Raw genomic sequence first — 16,995 nt, 5'->3', positions numbered from 1 at the left:
AGCACTCTGAGACACAAACACAAGTTCTTACACACGCATGCACTCACATTCGCCTTATCATCTGCACACACACACTTGCTTAGTGTCTCTCTCCTCTGCCCTTCCTCTATTCCCTCAAGACATTTTTGTTCAGGAGGCAGAGATAGGTGGGGCAGGAGGGTTTTGGGAGGGGGGCGAGGGTGTAAAGAGCTTCACCTCGACCTCTAATATCCCTACGTGACACAGAAAGTTGCCAAGCCCCTCCATGAGCACGAGTTGAAGGAGACATGCTGAGAGGCGGGTGAGGCAGAGCCCTCGTCTGACCTCTCTTGTCTGCATTGTGAAGCTCAATAAGCCAGAATGGGAGAGAAAGGGTGAGCAGGTGGGTACTGGTGAGAGGTACAGCAGGGGTGGGTATTAACCGAGGCCTAGCTTTTAACACCAGATATGTGCAAAGGCGACAATCGATAGAAAGGCTCAATTGCATCCTTTGTGCTCCAGCTTTTTCCAGATCTCAGAGGCCAACTGAGTCTTTGTTCAGCAAAGGTATTTATTCCGGTGCCATTTGGTTAATAGCCCTGCATTGTGTAATATTCTGCAGCAAATATATTACATTATGTTCTGCTAAAACAAGTCCAGCCGGCAATGTTTGCTAATGTTGTTTGATGGAGATGTTTTCACCTCAATATAAAATAAAGAGATTCTGGCCTCTTCGTAACACTGGCTCAAAGTGTTTTTGTAATTATTTTTCTTACCATGATATTGAATTGGGCATTGAGTATCGTGGAATTGGTATAACTACAAAGTGTCTGGTATTGTGACGTCCCTCCTTGCGGCTGTGGGTTGTTTGGTCACCACCACCAGCTGAGGACTTTAAAGAAGGCCGAGTCGATCCTGGCTGATCCTCGTCACCACCGTGGCGTCCAAGTTGCGTCCATCTTGGCTGCAGATACGAGCAGCCTACATGCAGGACCAATAGACTCAAAACATGATTTGTTCCTGCTGTCATGAGTCTATTAAATATGTATATTACTATATATTTCATTCAATTTTGTACAGCCATTCATGTTCCCCAGATAATAAATCCCATTGATTTTGGTGATCTACTGTATGTTCATTTATTCCATCAACAAGGCAACATTTACATTTATCACAATATCTGCAAGATGGATCGGCACAGATTGTGGTACAGCCATTCACGCTCTTACTTTTCTTCTTGCACATTTTCAAGGTGATCCTGCAAATGTTGACCTCCGCTCATCAAAAGGGCAAACTTTAGTTTATAATGTATATCTGATGTCCTTACAATGAGCATCCCAGTCTCACATATGTGCTAGCATGGCTTATTACAATGCAAAGTGTTTTTACACTTGCAGTTGCGTACTAAATGCTTTTAAAGGTAACAAGAGATTATTTTTATATGTACAATGATAGATAAACAGAAGCAGTTCAAGCTGGCTTCACAACCTCTGGAAAAGCTCTTGTCTGATTGGTTACTGTCTCTGTCTGGAGTCAGAACATTGCAGAAGAGGGAGACGAGCCAAACTAAAACTAATAATGCTCCAAACGATGCGATCTGGGAACAAATCAGTCAGGAGCTGCTGGCAGATGCGTATTCAAATCACAACTCTCAGTTCTGAGCAAGTTGGAGGAAACAAAAACTAATATAAAGTTGAAGTGTAAAACATTTGCAATCCAGTTGGCATCATTTCTGTGAGTTGCAATGGCCGACGTTCAAGAGGAAAGAACCAAGTTGCAGACAGATAAAATATATGTGCCTAAAATATAGATTTGTCTGGACATTTTGCCATTTGTTTTGGCGTGAAAACAAACATTGGTGATGTGGCATGTGGCGATAAGTGTGGGTTTCGGGTGGCGATGTCAGTCTGACTGAATGCCTTGCCCTCATATCACGTACAGCGGAGTTAATCATCACTAGTTACAGTCAAGTTAGGCCTGTAGGAGAAACTGCTGGACACATTTGTTTTGACTGCTGCAAACTAGGGGTAATTCACAGATTGCAAGTGGCATGCTATCGTTCTTAATAATGCACATTCCCCAAAGTCTTGACTAATTGGAACCATTAAAATCTTGACACCAGTGGTTAATTTGTTTCCTTGTGTTTTATAGCGATCATTTGTCCCTTTGGAAAGCTCTGAGGGAACATGAGGTGATTACACAGCAAGTGGAGTGCAGATGTAGTTGGAGCGAAGGAGCGAGACACAGGTCAGCATCTCACACTTCCCAAAACCCCCAAAGTCATCATTTGCTAAAATGTTTTCCTTATGGAAATACAGGAAATAGATTGTCTTTTGCGAACAAGACCTTTCTGAACACAATTTGAACACACAATTGTTTAATTGTCAGCTTGACCTTTATTGTGAAATCCTTAGTGAGAACATATTGAAATAGCTTAATTAGAAAGAGATGGAGTTGCTAAGACCACACATTGATCAGGCAGAAACCACAGCTGTGGAGACAGGGTTGTCAGGAGGGAGAGGAACATGAGGCTGTTGTCGGACAATAACCATGAGTCATGTTAGTCTGCTCTGGAATGAAGAATAGGGTGGTTGTCTGTGTGAAGGAGTTTTCAATACAGACGCAGAAACCTCCACGCAATAATAGAATTCTATTTGATTTAGTTCATTATATTCAGTTCAAACTTCAAGGACCAACTTTCACAAAAAACATCTACACTTAGTGTACCTTGTTACAGCTGTAAAGGTTATGCAATCCAGTGCAACGGCTCTTTTAGAGAGACATTAAAGTGGTGTTGAACTGAACTGCTTCATATCGAGAGGTGTTTCTAATGTTTGACCGCCCCTTTTACTCAATTTCTTTCACCTTTTACCAAAAAAAGACTCAAACAAAGTGATGTGCTTCATTAAGTAATTAAGCATTTAAACTGGGTCTGGGCAAGTTAACGTGTTATTATTGCGTTAACTTTTTAATCGATTAACAATGTTAATTATTGGATCACGCGTTAACTGCATTTTTTTTTGGCAGGGGTGAGGGGGAGGGTGGGCTTTTACTTTGAAGGCGATTAATGTAGGTGCTCACTCTCGCTTCCGTAGCCTCACCGGACGATTTGCCAAGTTCAGCCTGACACGAAAGCACGCACTGTTTCGTAGTTTCTGTTCTCAACAAGCATCGTGGGAGCGAGTCGCTTCACAAAGCGGTCAGTCGAGCTCTGCGTCCCCGGATTGAACATTAATCGCGCATGTGCAAAGCCGCCGCTGATACCTGTCAGCTGTCCTTCACATCTCCACCTCATTCAACCAGACGTCAGTGCACTTGTTCAAGACAACACAGTCTGGACTTTTATCAAGGAGGAAGAAAAACTGAACTGAATTGGAAAACATGAAATGCACTTATTGATTTTGTACGAAGTGAATCAATTGCTGGTCTTTAACATCTTTAAGGTAAGCAGCAGACTGAACATGGACCAAAGAAGGACTGGCTTGTCCCTCACAGGCACCCTTACTACTGAACAATACCTGTTCAGAAAAATAAATAAAAAAGATTTATAAACTATATATGTATGTATGTTAACTTGCTCTTGCTCCACAGGGCTAATATATTGTTCTGATAACATTACTTTAAAAAAAAAAAGCTGTAATAAACTAGTTTTTATTTCATTATTGAATTTGGCGCATAATGTGAATAATCACAATTAATCGCAGAAAAATCATGCAATTAATCAGTTGTTTTTTTTTCAACTTTGCCCAGCCCTAATTTAAACATTAAAATGGGAAAACACATGAACGGGTGGCAGTTCTCCGGTACTGTATTGTCCAACTGCCTGGACATTGTGAAAGACGGCCTTCATAATTTCTTAAAAACAAAATATTGAATATTGAACTGAATATGGATTTGTCCAACCACAAGTCCAAAAAATGTGTCTGATTACTATCAAATAAAGCAAGATAAAGCAGCAAATCCTCACAACTGATCGAATGATCGAGATGCATTAAATCTGGTGAACAAACATGGCGGACCTCCTGCTCGCCACAGAAAATGAATAGAATCCATCCTTACAGACATCAACAAGTCCAATACATCTTGGCCTTAACAAGGGAATGTTTGAGATGTATAAAAGGACTTGAAGATTGATTCATAAACAAATAGCAAATAAAAGGGTATTCTGTTGACTGAGCAACTGCAAAATTGACTAATCATTTCAGCTCCGAAGTGCATCAGGATTCAGTTGACATTAGTCAAAATTTGATTTATGTTTTAATTTTTGTTGTGCCACGAAGTTGCATATTTTGAGGTGTTTCTTATTGTTTATACGTATTAATGCATTATACATTACCCTTTTCACTTCAGTATTTCATTGCTGTGCAATAAACATAGAGTAAACTGAAGTCCTTTGGAGGCCTTGTAGGAATTGTTAGTGTCATGCTGTATCCATTGAGCTTCAGGACACAGACTCACAGGTTCCTCAGTGCTGTCAAGAGGGCAGACATGTAGCGAGTAGCGTGTCACGGCTATTGACAAAGACCTTGTAAAAGTCAGTGAGTCCAGTGAAGCAAGGCACCACTCAACCTCCGATTCACCTCCTTTACTCCCGTTGGCCGGCTGTGATGTAAACAGAGTGCCGGACGCAGCTCTTGTTTGACCAATACAATATGCTGTCCGTCTTGTGCTGCGATGCAACTCAGCCCCTCGTCCAATATCCAGCCTGCTCTTTGGATTTCCGTCAGCTTGCATCACTGTGAGTGACCGCTGTGATGGGAATGTGAGCATTTGATTTTTGTTACATTTCAATTACTGGTGGGAGATTAAAAACTGTATTATTTGGCCTGACAGCATTCACAGGAAAAGCCAACTGAAGGACCCAGATGCTGCGGGTTTCATCAGAAACCTCCAGAGAGGATTTCAGGTTTAAAAGAAGAAAAAAAAAACATTCATTACTACAAAGTTTAGGCAGTTGCGAACAGACAGACAGGAAACGCGGTTGATATTGATCTGTTGAGGCTAAGAGTAATGTTCAAAGGCATCAGGGAGCAGGCTGGTCGGGTTTCATTAAGTGTAAACATTTTCAAGAAAGAAATCGCTTGAAATGAGAGAAATCTGGGGAATACCAGATGAGGGGGAGATATGAAAGCCAATGAGAAAAGAAAGGGAGAACAATTCATGTTTTCATTATTGTTAACCATCTCTTTTGCTGTGCTGCCAGCTCAGGAAAGACATGCATGATGGAGCTTTTCAGCCTTGGTGGTGGCTACAGCCCCTGCCTTTGGCTCTGACATGAAACTATGGAAAGCAGCCCCCAGCCCACACTGCCAGAGCCCTGTGTGGACAAGGATGAAGCACCCACCACCGCTTTAGCTCCAGTTCCAGCAACAACACCCACATAAATAGCCTATATAGGCTTTTAATAAGTGTTTGAACAAACAGGCGCTTGCATCTGCTTTTGTTTCATGCGTTTCAAGGGCATAGTAGTGTCTGTTTGGCAGAGCGGCTGTCCACCTGCCGAAATGCATTGCTGGGATGATAATAGCGTTTGACTTCTATTGAGGGCTTTGCGATGGGTAAGGCGTGAATTGTTTTATCTTTGTTTATCAATGTTTTTCCCGTGGTTTTTCGGCTAATTGCAGAGCAGAGTGGCTTGCCGAATGCCTATTAGTGCCGTGCTGCGTTGAGAGACAGGCCAGTGAAAAAAAATAAAAAAGAAGCTCATCGCCCGAAAACAAGAAAGACACTGGAGCACGTACACATTTGTACGTAGAATCCTCTCGTGCGTTCTTCTCGGTGCACACAAGCATACACATACTGGTGTGTATCAACACGCACACACACACTGGCACAAGGAAAACAGACAAAGATAAGAAGGACTAGCCTTTTGTATTCGAGCCCACACACAAAAAAAAACGAAGCAGTACACGTGAGAGTACATCCCTCCCAGGTGTGTGTGAGTGTGTGTGTGTGTGTCTGTGTGTGTCCTGCATTATCTTCTGCCTGTTGGTGCTGGTGTTTAAGTGCTGCTGAGAAAGAAAGAAAGAAAGAAGGGGGAGAGAGGCCTGGTAGATAGGGAGGTGAGGTGAGGAGAGATAGAGAAAAGGAGTAATAGAAGAGTAGGGAGAAACCGGCTGTAGTAGAAGGAGGGAAGAGGAGCCCTGTATCGCCCAGCGGCAGTGACACAGCAGCAGCTGCTTCTGCCTTTCAGAGCCACAGTCACACGAAGCAACCCCAGCAGAAACTACCAGTAGCCGCCATGAACTAATCAGTCCACCAGTCCTGGCCTCAATTCGGCTGAGGAAGTCTGACCTTTTCCCCTCATCAGGTTTGATCTGTATCGTTGCTGATACACACAATCGTAACTGCAGTTGCTACACACAAGCGATATTGTCCTCCAGCGGAGTCAGGTGGCCCCACAGAGGAGGGTTAATTCCCTGCCATGGTGGCCACCCTCCTGCCCTTCAAAGAACCAGTGAATTTGTAGAGGGCTGTCAAAGGTCCGCAAGTGACAAACGAGAGGGGAATATAGAGAGCTGTGCAATAGAGTCAGGACATGGTCTGTTGGATCACTGTTCACTGTGTGTGCATGTGCCTCTATGTTTTTTTGTGGTAATTAAATCAGGAGAACTTCTGTTTTTGAAAACCGCACAAGGGGCTTATAGACGAGCTTGGTTGCTGAATCTGTGGGCCTGACTTAATTACAAGCAAACACACACACACACACACACACACACACACACACTGCAATTACACACAAGCACACCTGCGTCGCACAGCCAGCTCGGACAAAGGTTGTTCAAACGTTATTTTCCACAGGAACAGTTTCAACTTTGCTCTAATAAGCATGCTTAGAGGACGACCCAATGACGCTCCCTCATTATATACTGTATGCATTAAGGTCGGACAGCGCTTGAGCTGATATAACCTTCGCTCTGGCTGTTTTGGGCCATTAGTAAATAGATAAAGAGGACAGCAGGATCCTGTCAGCACAATGTGTTGTTGCCATTATGATAATATGTTTATGTCATCCAGCTGGGTGAAATCTGCCACATATGTGTGCACATATGTAGACTGTTCTTCAACTTACTGGACTGTAATCAGTTTAAGCAGCATGAAGATGTAAACATGCGGGCAGTGATACATCTTTGCAGGCACACACACACACACACACACACACACACACACACACACACACACACACACACACACACATACACACAGTCTCACACTCATCTGCAGAGATAAGGGACATCTACACACTCACACAACACAGCAAAGGTCTAAACATATGCAGAGCCTACACTTTGCATAGAACACCAGGAAAAAAGAAAAGGTGTCACGACTCATGCTGTAAAATAGGACGTCATCCGTCTTTTGTGATGTGTTACAACAATTTATCCCTGAAATTGTGACATGTGATTCCCGAAAGGTTCGAACACGTACAGAAATATATCTAAATCAAGGATCTTAGTTAACTGTACATCTTTAACGCTCTATGTCATAGTTTCCACAAGTTATTGGAGCTTTATGGAGAGAGGAACAACATTCCTCGAAATATATTACCTCGTTTAGTTTTTTTTTTATGACAGTAAAACAGAGTACCGTATAACGGGTCTTCCCAAAATCCCCCATAAGGTTCAATTTGGTTGGCATCTTACGACTGCAAAAGTCTATAGCTCATCATCCCTGTCCAATGCAAAACATTTCAGTTTGTCAAGTCATGCAGAATAGATGATCAATTATTGTGGAATATGCACAGCCATGCTCTAAACTTGTCACTCCCTGCTAAGCTCAACACATTAGGGTCTAGCTCAGCGCAGTAGGGTGCCTTCGCCTCGACGTGAAGGTAGTCTTCCACACCTTCAGGTCGTTGCTCGCTCTTTACGGGGGAGGCTTTTGAAACATAATTTGAACAGAAATAGAGGCAGCAACAATAGCAGCGAGTGAAAGTATAGCTTTCAGGTGAGCGGGGTGAACGGGGTGAAGAGTGAACAAAGCGCGTTCAACACAGTGGTGGAAAGGGTGCATTGGATGTATGTGGCAGTGACGGGAGTATTCCCTGTGAGTGTAGCGGCAGGATCGAATTGGCTGCCAATAAATGGCTCATTGGTTTTAGTGTTTTTTTTAAATTTTCAGATGGATTGAAGGATTAAGCGTTAAGAGCTGAAGACAAGACTTGTTTTCTTACCCATTCAGTGACCCCCCCCCCCCCCAAACCCCCACGAGCCCAGTACACAAGCATTTTAATTTTTTAGATTTCTCCACTCACTTATCCCGTTGTTTTTCTTTTTTACTTCCTCCATCTGTGTCTTTCACAAGTGGACAAACAGAACTCCAGGGCCACTAAGTGAATATCATCATAAATCGTTTCACTCTGAAATGCTCAGTTAACTTTCCTCACCATAACAATTTTAAATTAGAATACAATTGATGTATTAAGATTAATGATGTTTTAGGATTCTCCGAATCTGAGACTGTTAAATAAATGCCTAGTTGACACCTTGTTGTCACCGGTACGGTGCTTCTTTCAGTTACTGTTAAAGCCAATCACAGCACCTTGACACACACACACACACACACACACACACACATATGCTGTATGCATATATATATATATATATATATATATATATATATATATATATATATATATATATATATATATATATATATATATATATATATATATATATATGGAAGAAACCCACTCGTACAGAGACGCAACACCTACTTACCATCTGGTACAGGTGCACAGACTTGCACTAATGATCCCAGAGGATGTAAATGAGAAACTAACACGTGCAACCAGGAGCAAAACATACGATTTACTTCCTCTGTAATAGTATTTGAAATGACCAGACACAAAAGCACTGCTGTTCCTCTTTATGCATTGAAGCATGTATGTGCATACATGAATTCAAAGCCCAACATACATGCTGATAGATCAATGTGGATGCTTGTCATGCTGACGGCAGGCGTTTAAGCCGGTAAGGTTATACTTGTTGTAAGATACACTTCCTGTCCCTGCCTCCTGTCAAGATGAAGCAATTGAGAGATTTGCATGACAATTGGTTTACATTGCTACTTAAAATCATTGTAGAGGAAACCGTGTGGGATAATATGGCAATCTAATGTTTATGGACACTTAAATCCTCTAGAGCCTCCAGCTACAGTACATAACCTTGCCCTGTTCAAATTTCAATGTGATTTTTGCCAAATCTGCTACCATTGAATCTCATAGAACATATACAAAGCCGCAGAGCCACAATAAAATGCATGAATAAGATATGAGATCTACATAGAGATGTAACACATCTGTTTTCTGTTTGCCTGCACACTGCATTGTCCACTTCACACTGAGCTGAGCAAAAACAAAATATAGATAGATATATGATTAATATTAAATTATTTTTGAACGTTTTATGATCTTCAACAGTTGAAGTTAAGATTTGGTTAAGATTATGCAGCTAAAACTGGCCAGTGGCCACCAATGAGAACACTAATGTCTTTGGTCGAGCAATCTTGGTAGAGTTCACACTCCAGTCGTTGTAAAACTCTGCATCCCAACGGCCATAGTTAAGAAAGTATAATTGGTTAAAGTTAGAGTAAGATAAAACAAACCAAATGTGACTATTGATAGGCGATGGGATGCAAATAGCATGTTCTAGTTTTGCATTGCATTGCATGGCCCGGTATCACAAGAGAGCACAGCCATTCTTAGCATGAACTCAAGAAGTAGCTTTTCAGGATTACTTACAGATGTGTCCTTTTAAGCATTTGAACACGTGTCCAATTCAATCTTTTTTCAGGTGAGGACAGTCACAGACCATCTTCTAATGCAACACGGCACAATCGTGCAACAGTTACGGCTGATGCAGGCAGTCATGTGTCCCTAATGTAGCAAAGTGGAAAGCAAGTGTGGGTGGGCTTGTCGGAGTGGGGTATAGTCATGTGAGCTATATAATTGCCATGCACAGATATTGTCAAAAACTGGGAGTGGACAGAGTGCATATATGCATATCTTCATGCGACTTCACGCAAACATGCATGTATAAATACGTGTTTGCTTCGGGGGTTAGAACAGAACAGCCCCGCTAGACGTTAAGCCATTTGGAAAAGACAAGAGTCCTCTCTTCACCACAGGCCAGGCCACTCCACTTGAGCTGATTGATTTCCCATCAGTTATGTATCCCTGATAACTGCATGCCTGGAGGGCTGCGATGGTTCCAATATTTCACCGCTATATACCTGCACAGTCACGCTCTGTCAAAAGCATCGTTTCCAATGTGTGGAAGTAGGTGCGTGGGTTTATGGTTGAATGAATGGTTGAACTATGTAGGTGTATGTGGGGATAGCTGTGTGTGTGTGTGTGTGTGTGTGTGTGTGTGTGTGTGTGTGTGTGTGTGTGTGTGTGTGTGTGTGTGTGTGTGTGTGTGTGTGTGTATAAGTGTGAGTGTGTGGAACGGCACCAACAGATGGTAGTGATATGCCAAACATTTCTGCATGTATAAAGGACAAGAAAGTCTCCAACAATCCTCCACAGAAGCAAATAAGCTGAGCTAGTAGCAAGAAAATGCCCACAGCCAAAAACAGTGATGAGGAAAAAATCCACCTTGCAGATGGTGCAGAATGTTATAATACTGTAACTCCTACTCGGCTAACTCAACACTAGCAGCGATTGGTCCAAATCCACAAATTAGTTCTCCTCTTGCAAGACTTTTTGTCTCGCTAAATGTCCAGTGTAGCTGTTGTAACTGCTTTTTGCTGAGCAGATTGCCAGATTTCCCTCTAACAGAGAAACTGCCATTTAAGGTGGTAGTTTTTTTATGCCGGATCTAATCATACATTGGTTTGCACTGTCTTAAAATGTGGTGCTGACAGAAAGATAAGCATCTTATCTTCCACTCAGAGCAATTTGCTTCTCTCTTGGAATAACAGCAGTGACTGAGCTCGAGCTGTGACCCTTGCCTAGTTACCTTTCCAATTTGTATTCTTGCCAAAGCCATTATGCCTTCACTGTGCATACGTTTATTTCAGGATACTGCAGACTTTTCAAACAGCTCGATAATTTAAGGGTCTTTTTTATGTGAAAAACTCTAGTTCTTATCGCTCAGATAAAACTGCAGAAATGTTTTCGCTGTTGAAAAAAGATGTTATATATCATAAGATGTTTTTTCTTAGAGGTCGACTTGGATGAAAGCTTGATTAACACTTTAAAATACAATGTGTTTTCTGTCTCCTTCAGAAACAAACTAAGCATGAGAAAGGTTAGATTGTTTCAACACTCTTTTCTTGCCCGATTTTGAAAACTCCTGTTTTGTGCTGAAGTATGTCAAGGAGAAGTCAAGGAGAAGAAGGTATTTCAACAACTATTTCAAATGCATGCTATTCTCATCTACAAAGAGTTAAACAGAAATTTGACCAACCTTTGGTATGTACTGGGTTAATACTGTTCTGTATGTAAGTTTTATATCTTAACTGTGGCCTTGCTGGGTTGCTTCTGGGTGCATTCACTGTGTTTGTGTGTGATTAGAGAGAGAGAGGCAAGCAAAGTGGTGCCAGTTTTTTTTCTTCCAACTGCTGTGCCTACATTAACATAGATCATGCAGCAATCCATAATACATGGCTCGTTAACAAGGTTGGTATTTTTGATCCATAATATAATCAAGGAGTATATTTTCAAAGAGTTTCCAGAGTTAAACATATGATTGCTGCAGGCTGCTGTCCCCTCTGCCACTCCCAGGCCACGTCATTGTACAGTATGGCAGCTATTGATTTGCCGTGCCATTTGGCTATTGATTGGAGTGGACGCCATTATGTCAGTGAGATTATAGCCCTCCGAAGCACAGTGATTCTGAAGTGGAAACCCAGTGACTGGGAACTGAGGAGATGAGCTGAGTTGAGTGCTCACCGCATCAGATACAGCAGCAGCTGGGTTTCAGCTAATGACATAGTGAAGCCCAGCGCGGCACAGCACAGAACCATACAGCTTAGCGTAGCATGGCACAACCTCGCTCAGAGAGCAGAGGCTATACAGCAAAGACAGAGCACTCTAATTTATCTCATTTATATCTCTGCCAAATGGAGCTATAGGAACACACAGGGGAGTGAAAAATTCTCATTGACTATTCCGGACACACGTTTTCTTTTTTATTGGGGCGCCTAAAATTTTCTATGACAGCCGTTGCCTCCCAGATTGTCTTTGGTTGATCATTCAAACTGACCACAATTCACTATGCAGTGGGATGAGGGGGAAGGGTTTTTAGAGGCCTGGGATGATTGGGAAGGGGGTTGTAGACTAGAGTGAGTGGGCGTTCACTGCCTCTGCCCTATCACTGGCTTTCAGAACAGCCCATCATGTATTTATAGCAAAATTGAATTTAATTGCGTTTCTAGCAGGGGCCTGCATTTTAAGAGACCCATAAATGGAAGAACATGAAACACTGGTGCAATGTACATGTGTAGCACACCCCCCTCGTGAAAAGAAAGTCTGCAATCCGAGTAACGTTAAAATCTAAAGCAGAACCCAAGCGGCTGTGTCCTGGATGCCAATGAGGGCGTGTAACTGCTGACCCCGAGGTTGTGTGCTGTGCCATGCTTTTCAATGAGGCAGTTTGACAGTGCACAAGTTAAGAGATGACTTTTAAAGTGGGCTTGATTTAATGGTGTGAGAAGTCCAGATAAATGCTGTGAATTTAGTGTCATACCCTGGGAGTTTAATTTGTAACAAAGAAAGAGGCAACAGGCAATTGTGTGGCCTGCCCTCTGTAGGGTCACTTTTCAAATTCAAATTCATGGTCTGTTTATTGTATAATAAATTGAGCATGAAAGATTAATTTGTATTTAGTTCATCATCCCCATGATATAGAGTAGCAATTTCTATCGCGTCCAGAGCTTAATAACCCAGAGGCAAAACTGGCATATTAAAAAGTGCTTTCTTTCTTCTGGGGACACTGGAGTCAAGCCCTGTGGCAACATCTCCGCTGATTCACACGTTTTGCTTCCTCCCACTAAATTCTTGTCACTCACAGTCTGAGCCGACATATCAGACACAGTTAACGCCGTGCTGAGAGTTATCACACATTCAGTGTAATCAGAATCCTAATGAACATCATTAAAATCAAGGCTTTAAAAAACGAGGCTTATATCTCTGTGGGTTTACACAGTCAGCGTATGTGTGCTTATGTGTGTGAGTGTGTGTGAGTGTGTGTTAAGGGCTATCAGAGCCTGTTAATGCGCCGCAGGCAAAAAGCATGGGGGTCACCTCTTATTCAAAGCAGGCCTGACTCTGGCATTTTTTTTTCTGCTTTTACATTCTGAGAATGAAATACTTCGTGCAAAAGAGCTGCAGCAGACAGTTCAAGTGATGCACGGAGCCAGCGAGAAAACAGAAGCGAGGTGGCCACATCCATCACCCGGCCGGCAACCAAAAGGTCATATGTTCAATCCCAGCAACAGCTCAAGTGCATCTTAGATTAAAAGGGTCTAGAATAGATACATTCTTGAATGTAACAGTATTTTGCCAACACAGGTTTATGACTATGCCTTATTATCATTTTCTTTATCGAAAATATGCAGATCATTTTCTTGATTCATTGATGAGGTATCTGTGTTTCAAATATCAGAAAATAGTGTGGAAAAAAAGACCTCATCCATTCCAACAACTAACACATGATACAAGAAAGGCAGCACATATTTAAAATGTATAACATGGAGCAAAATAATGTGTGCTTGAAAAATGACCTAAACAGTGATTGCATTTGCAAAACAGTTGCCTATTCATTTTCTAAGGGCTTGTGACACGCGCGTGAATGCGTATGTACGTGCTCGTGTGTGTGTGTGTGTGTGTGTGTGTGTGTGTATGTGTGTGTGTGTGTGTGCGTGTGTGTGTGTGTGTGTGTGTGTGTGTGTGTGTGTGTGTGTGTGTGTGTGTGTGTGTGTGTGTGTGTGCGTGCGTGCGTGTGTGTGTGGGCCTCAGGACATGGATGGGCTGCTTTTCCGCGCAGACTGGAGGCACGAGCCTCTGCTGCCTGGGCACGCGCTGACTCCTCCGAAATAAACAGCTGCTTTAAATAAAGCTGACGAGAGTGAACGGAAGCTCGCGTTATAGGCTACAACTAATGATGATGGTGATGATGATGATGGTGGCAACATTAATAATAATGTCAAGCGGCTACTTTAGCTCATATGCCACATCTAACTGCATTAGTAGGTTGAAAAACGCCAACATGTAGCTGGTTGAACACGGAGAGCAGCGGCGGGAAGAGTCACAAACTCGACCGTTAGAAAGTGGCTCATTGATAACATGTTTCTTTCAAACTTACAGGCTAAGAAACAAGGCTGAATCGGTTTGTTTTTGATGAATTCGTCCACGAACCTCCACTTATGCTTATGCGTAAGGTCTGCATTGTACATCAATCCTGTCTCGCTCCAGAGCAGCGTCGAGACGTTCAACAAATTGTGGAAGAGTGTTTTTTTTTCTTTCTTTCTTCCCCTCTTGCCTGCTGTTTTCAACATTCAACACGAAGACAAGCAAAAAAAAAAAAAAAAAAGCTGCTGTTAAACTCAGCTGGCTTACCTCCCGTGGACGGCTAGTCGCTGTCCAGGGTGCTGAAACGCTCAGTCTCTGTCCAGGGTGCTGATGATCATTGCCGGCTCCGGAGAGGCTTTGTACATCCGCTGCGAAGAGGCGTCGATAATGCCGGTCCAAAAACTGCTGCTTCCGCCGTTAAGTTACGTGAAAGAAAATCCCATACCGAGCCGAGAGTCCAACGCAACGCAGACAGCGCGAGACAGAGAGCGGCTGCGGCTCAACATGATGAATTCAGAGGTAAACGGTGGATATTAAAAACGGTAGCTTGCTGAATGAGCCGCTTTGGCAAAGTGGTACTGCTGAGGCTTCTTCGCTAGTTGATCCCTCATCCGGATAGCCTCAACCATCTCTCTCTCTCTCTCTCTCTCTCTCTCTCTCTCTCTCTCTCTCTCTCTCTCTCTCTCTCTCTCTCTCTCTCTCACCCCATATTATCCTCGCTCAATCACTATTCAATTCAAATATACTGGAGTGACAAGAGGGAAACCAATAGCCTCCAGTATTCTGTAAAATACAATAGACACAAGCAAATGACTGCCAATAGTTAAACAGAAATCATTTGGAATTAGCTTTATTGGCATTGATGTGATTAAGAAACATTCAACATAAATTAATTCAATTGCTCTGTGCCAACAAATGATGTCCCTGCTGCATGTACATTATAAAACAAATGCCACACACATCTTTTTAGACACACACACACACACACATGCACACGCACGCATGCACACACACACACACACACACACACACACACACACACACACACACACACACACACACACACACACACACACACACACAAACACAGATGAAGTGAATTGAATTTATGGGCAATTTACTAGAAGGAACAGCCATCTGTTTTGCGCACCTCCTGCCCCGTCATTTGTTTTTAACAGAGCAACAGTTTTTCACATAATATTTAGTGGTAAGTTATTGTCAACAACTCACAAAAGGAAATAACTATGTTAAATGTATCTCAGCCTGATAGCCCTGAGAGCAATATTAGATGAATCAGTGATGTTATAGGAGAAAATAGGGTCAGGCCACAATAAACTCACACAGTATTTGGGGGCAGCTGTACTGGATCGGTTCTGTATGAGACCAAAATGAGCAGCTCTTTGTTTGCATTAGCATGCTCACAATGCAGTGGTTCACATATAATGCATATATAGTTATCGCTTGATAACTACTGCTTTAGACATGCATAATTAGAGCTTGGTGTATAAACAGATTAATAATGCCCTTAGATTTGCATACAACAAAAGTCCAAAGTATGAACAAATTGACTTGATGTTGGCGCTTGATGAAAAGTCAGAGGATTATGAAAGTTATTTGGCTTCATCCTCTCGGAAACATGCATTTCGGTAAAACAAATAAATAAAAAGGTCACAGTAATCTACTCAATAGTTGTAGAGATATTTCAGTCTTGACCTGAAGCCGTAGGCCAACTGTCCAGCCGACTTTACGTTCAGAGCCGTGCTACTGGGAGCCTGAAAGGAAAGGAAACCCCCCATTGAACAGCTGACGTATATGATCTGTGTTACATTATACCATAAGACATTAAAATACTATCACGTAAGATGAGGACATAAGTTCACGGTGGAGTGCAAGGACGCATTATAAGTGTCTATCGTTCAGCAATATTTAATGCAATAAGGGATGAAAATTAAAAATGGAAAAGGTCACTTGACATAGAAACAGTGTACATATGATGCCAGGTGAAAATACCCCACTCAAGCACACTTTACAGTCATGGTTGAAGTACCATATGTAGTTTATGGGCTAACTATGTCTCTGCAGGGTTATAATAAGTATACTTTAATATTATTTGGCAGCCCCCTCCTCCAGGAGGAGAGGAGTCTGCTCTTTCTCATTAGCTTTCCAAACCACATCTGTATAGAGTGACTACGCACAGCTACTTCAAATCAAGTAGGCACAGAAAAACACTTCTGCACTTGCTCGTCAGTTTAAAGCAACTCAGAACCTACACATACCGGTATCACATTAAATACAATTTTCAATGATTAGGGTTTTCATAAGCCAATCAGTGCCGATTAGACCGGGAGATAGAGGGAGATGTGAGGTGACTGTCGGAGTGAGCTTTGATGGGCGAGATCAGAAGGTTAGTCCTCCGTCTCAGTCAAAGTGAATGTAGGATGAGAGGTGTTAAATATTGAGGAACCCCCTGGCCCCTCCTCCCTGTTAGATCTCTAGCTCCAGCTTCAGCGTTATGTAATGATTTTTTCTCATATTTGTGGGCTGTATGTGAAAGATTGTCCCCAGGCAGCCGCGGAGGGAAGTTGGCTCCATGATTCATGCTTTCATCATATAGGGGCGAGGCACTACAGTCCACTGAGGCTACCTGTGTGACTCAAGCAGATTTTAAAGGACTACTATGGAAGATCAGGCCGCCCAAAAAGGTAGTGGGCAATATTTCATCTTGACTGGGTCCATTCTGT

At 42.4% G+C, this 16,995-nt stretch overlaps 1 protein-coding gene across 1 annotated transcript in view; it reads right to left on the bottom strand.

Annotated features, from left to right (window-relative positions):
- tmem121ab (transmembrane protein 121Ab) overlaps positions 1 to 14,853 on the bottom strand; it is a 38,120-nt gene extending 23,267 nt beyond the window's left edge. The window contains exon 1 of the mRNA XM_068577227.1: positions 14,522 to 14,853. The gene's annotated coding sequence lies outside the window, so the exon portion shown is untranslated. The remainder of the gene's footprint in view (positions 1 to 14,521) is intronic.
- Between the last annotated feature and the right edge of the window lie 2,142 nt (positions 14,854 to 16,995).

The sequence above is a fragment of the Clinocottus analis genome, unplaced genomic scaffold, assembly GCF_023055335.1.
Source record: "Clinocottus analis isolate CAN_PGR_092001 unplaced genomic scaffold, fCliAna1.0.p SCAF_15, whole genome shotgun sequence".
Classification (NCBI taxonomy): domain Eukaryota; kingdom Metazoa; phylum Chordata; class Actinopteri; order Perciformes; family Cottidae; genus Clinocottus; species Clinocottus analis.
Note: the sequence above shows the minus strand (reverse complement) of the source record. Positions and strands in the feature narration are given on the sequence as shown.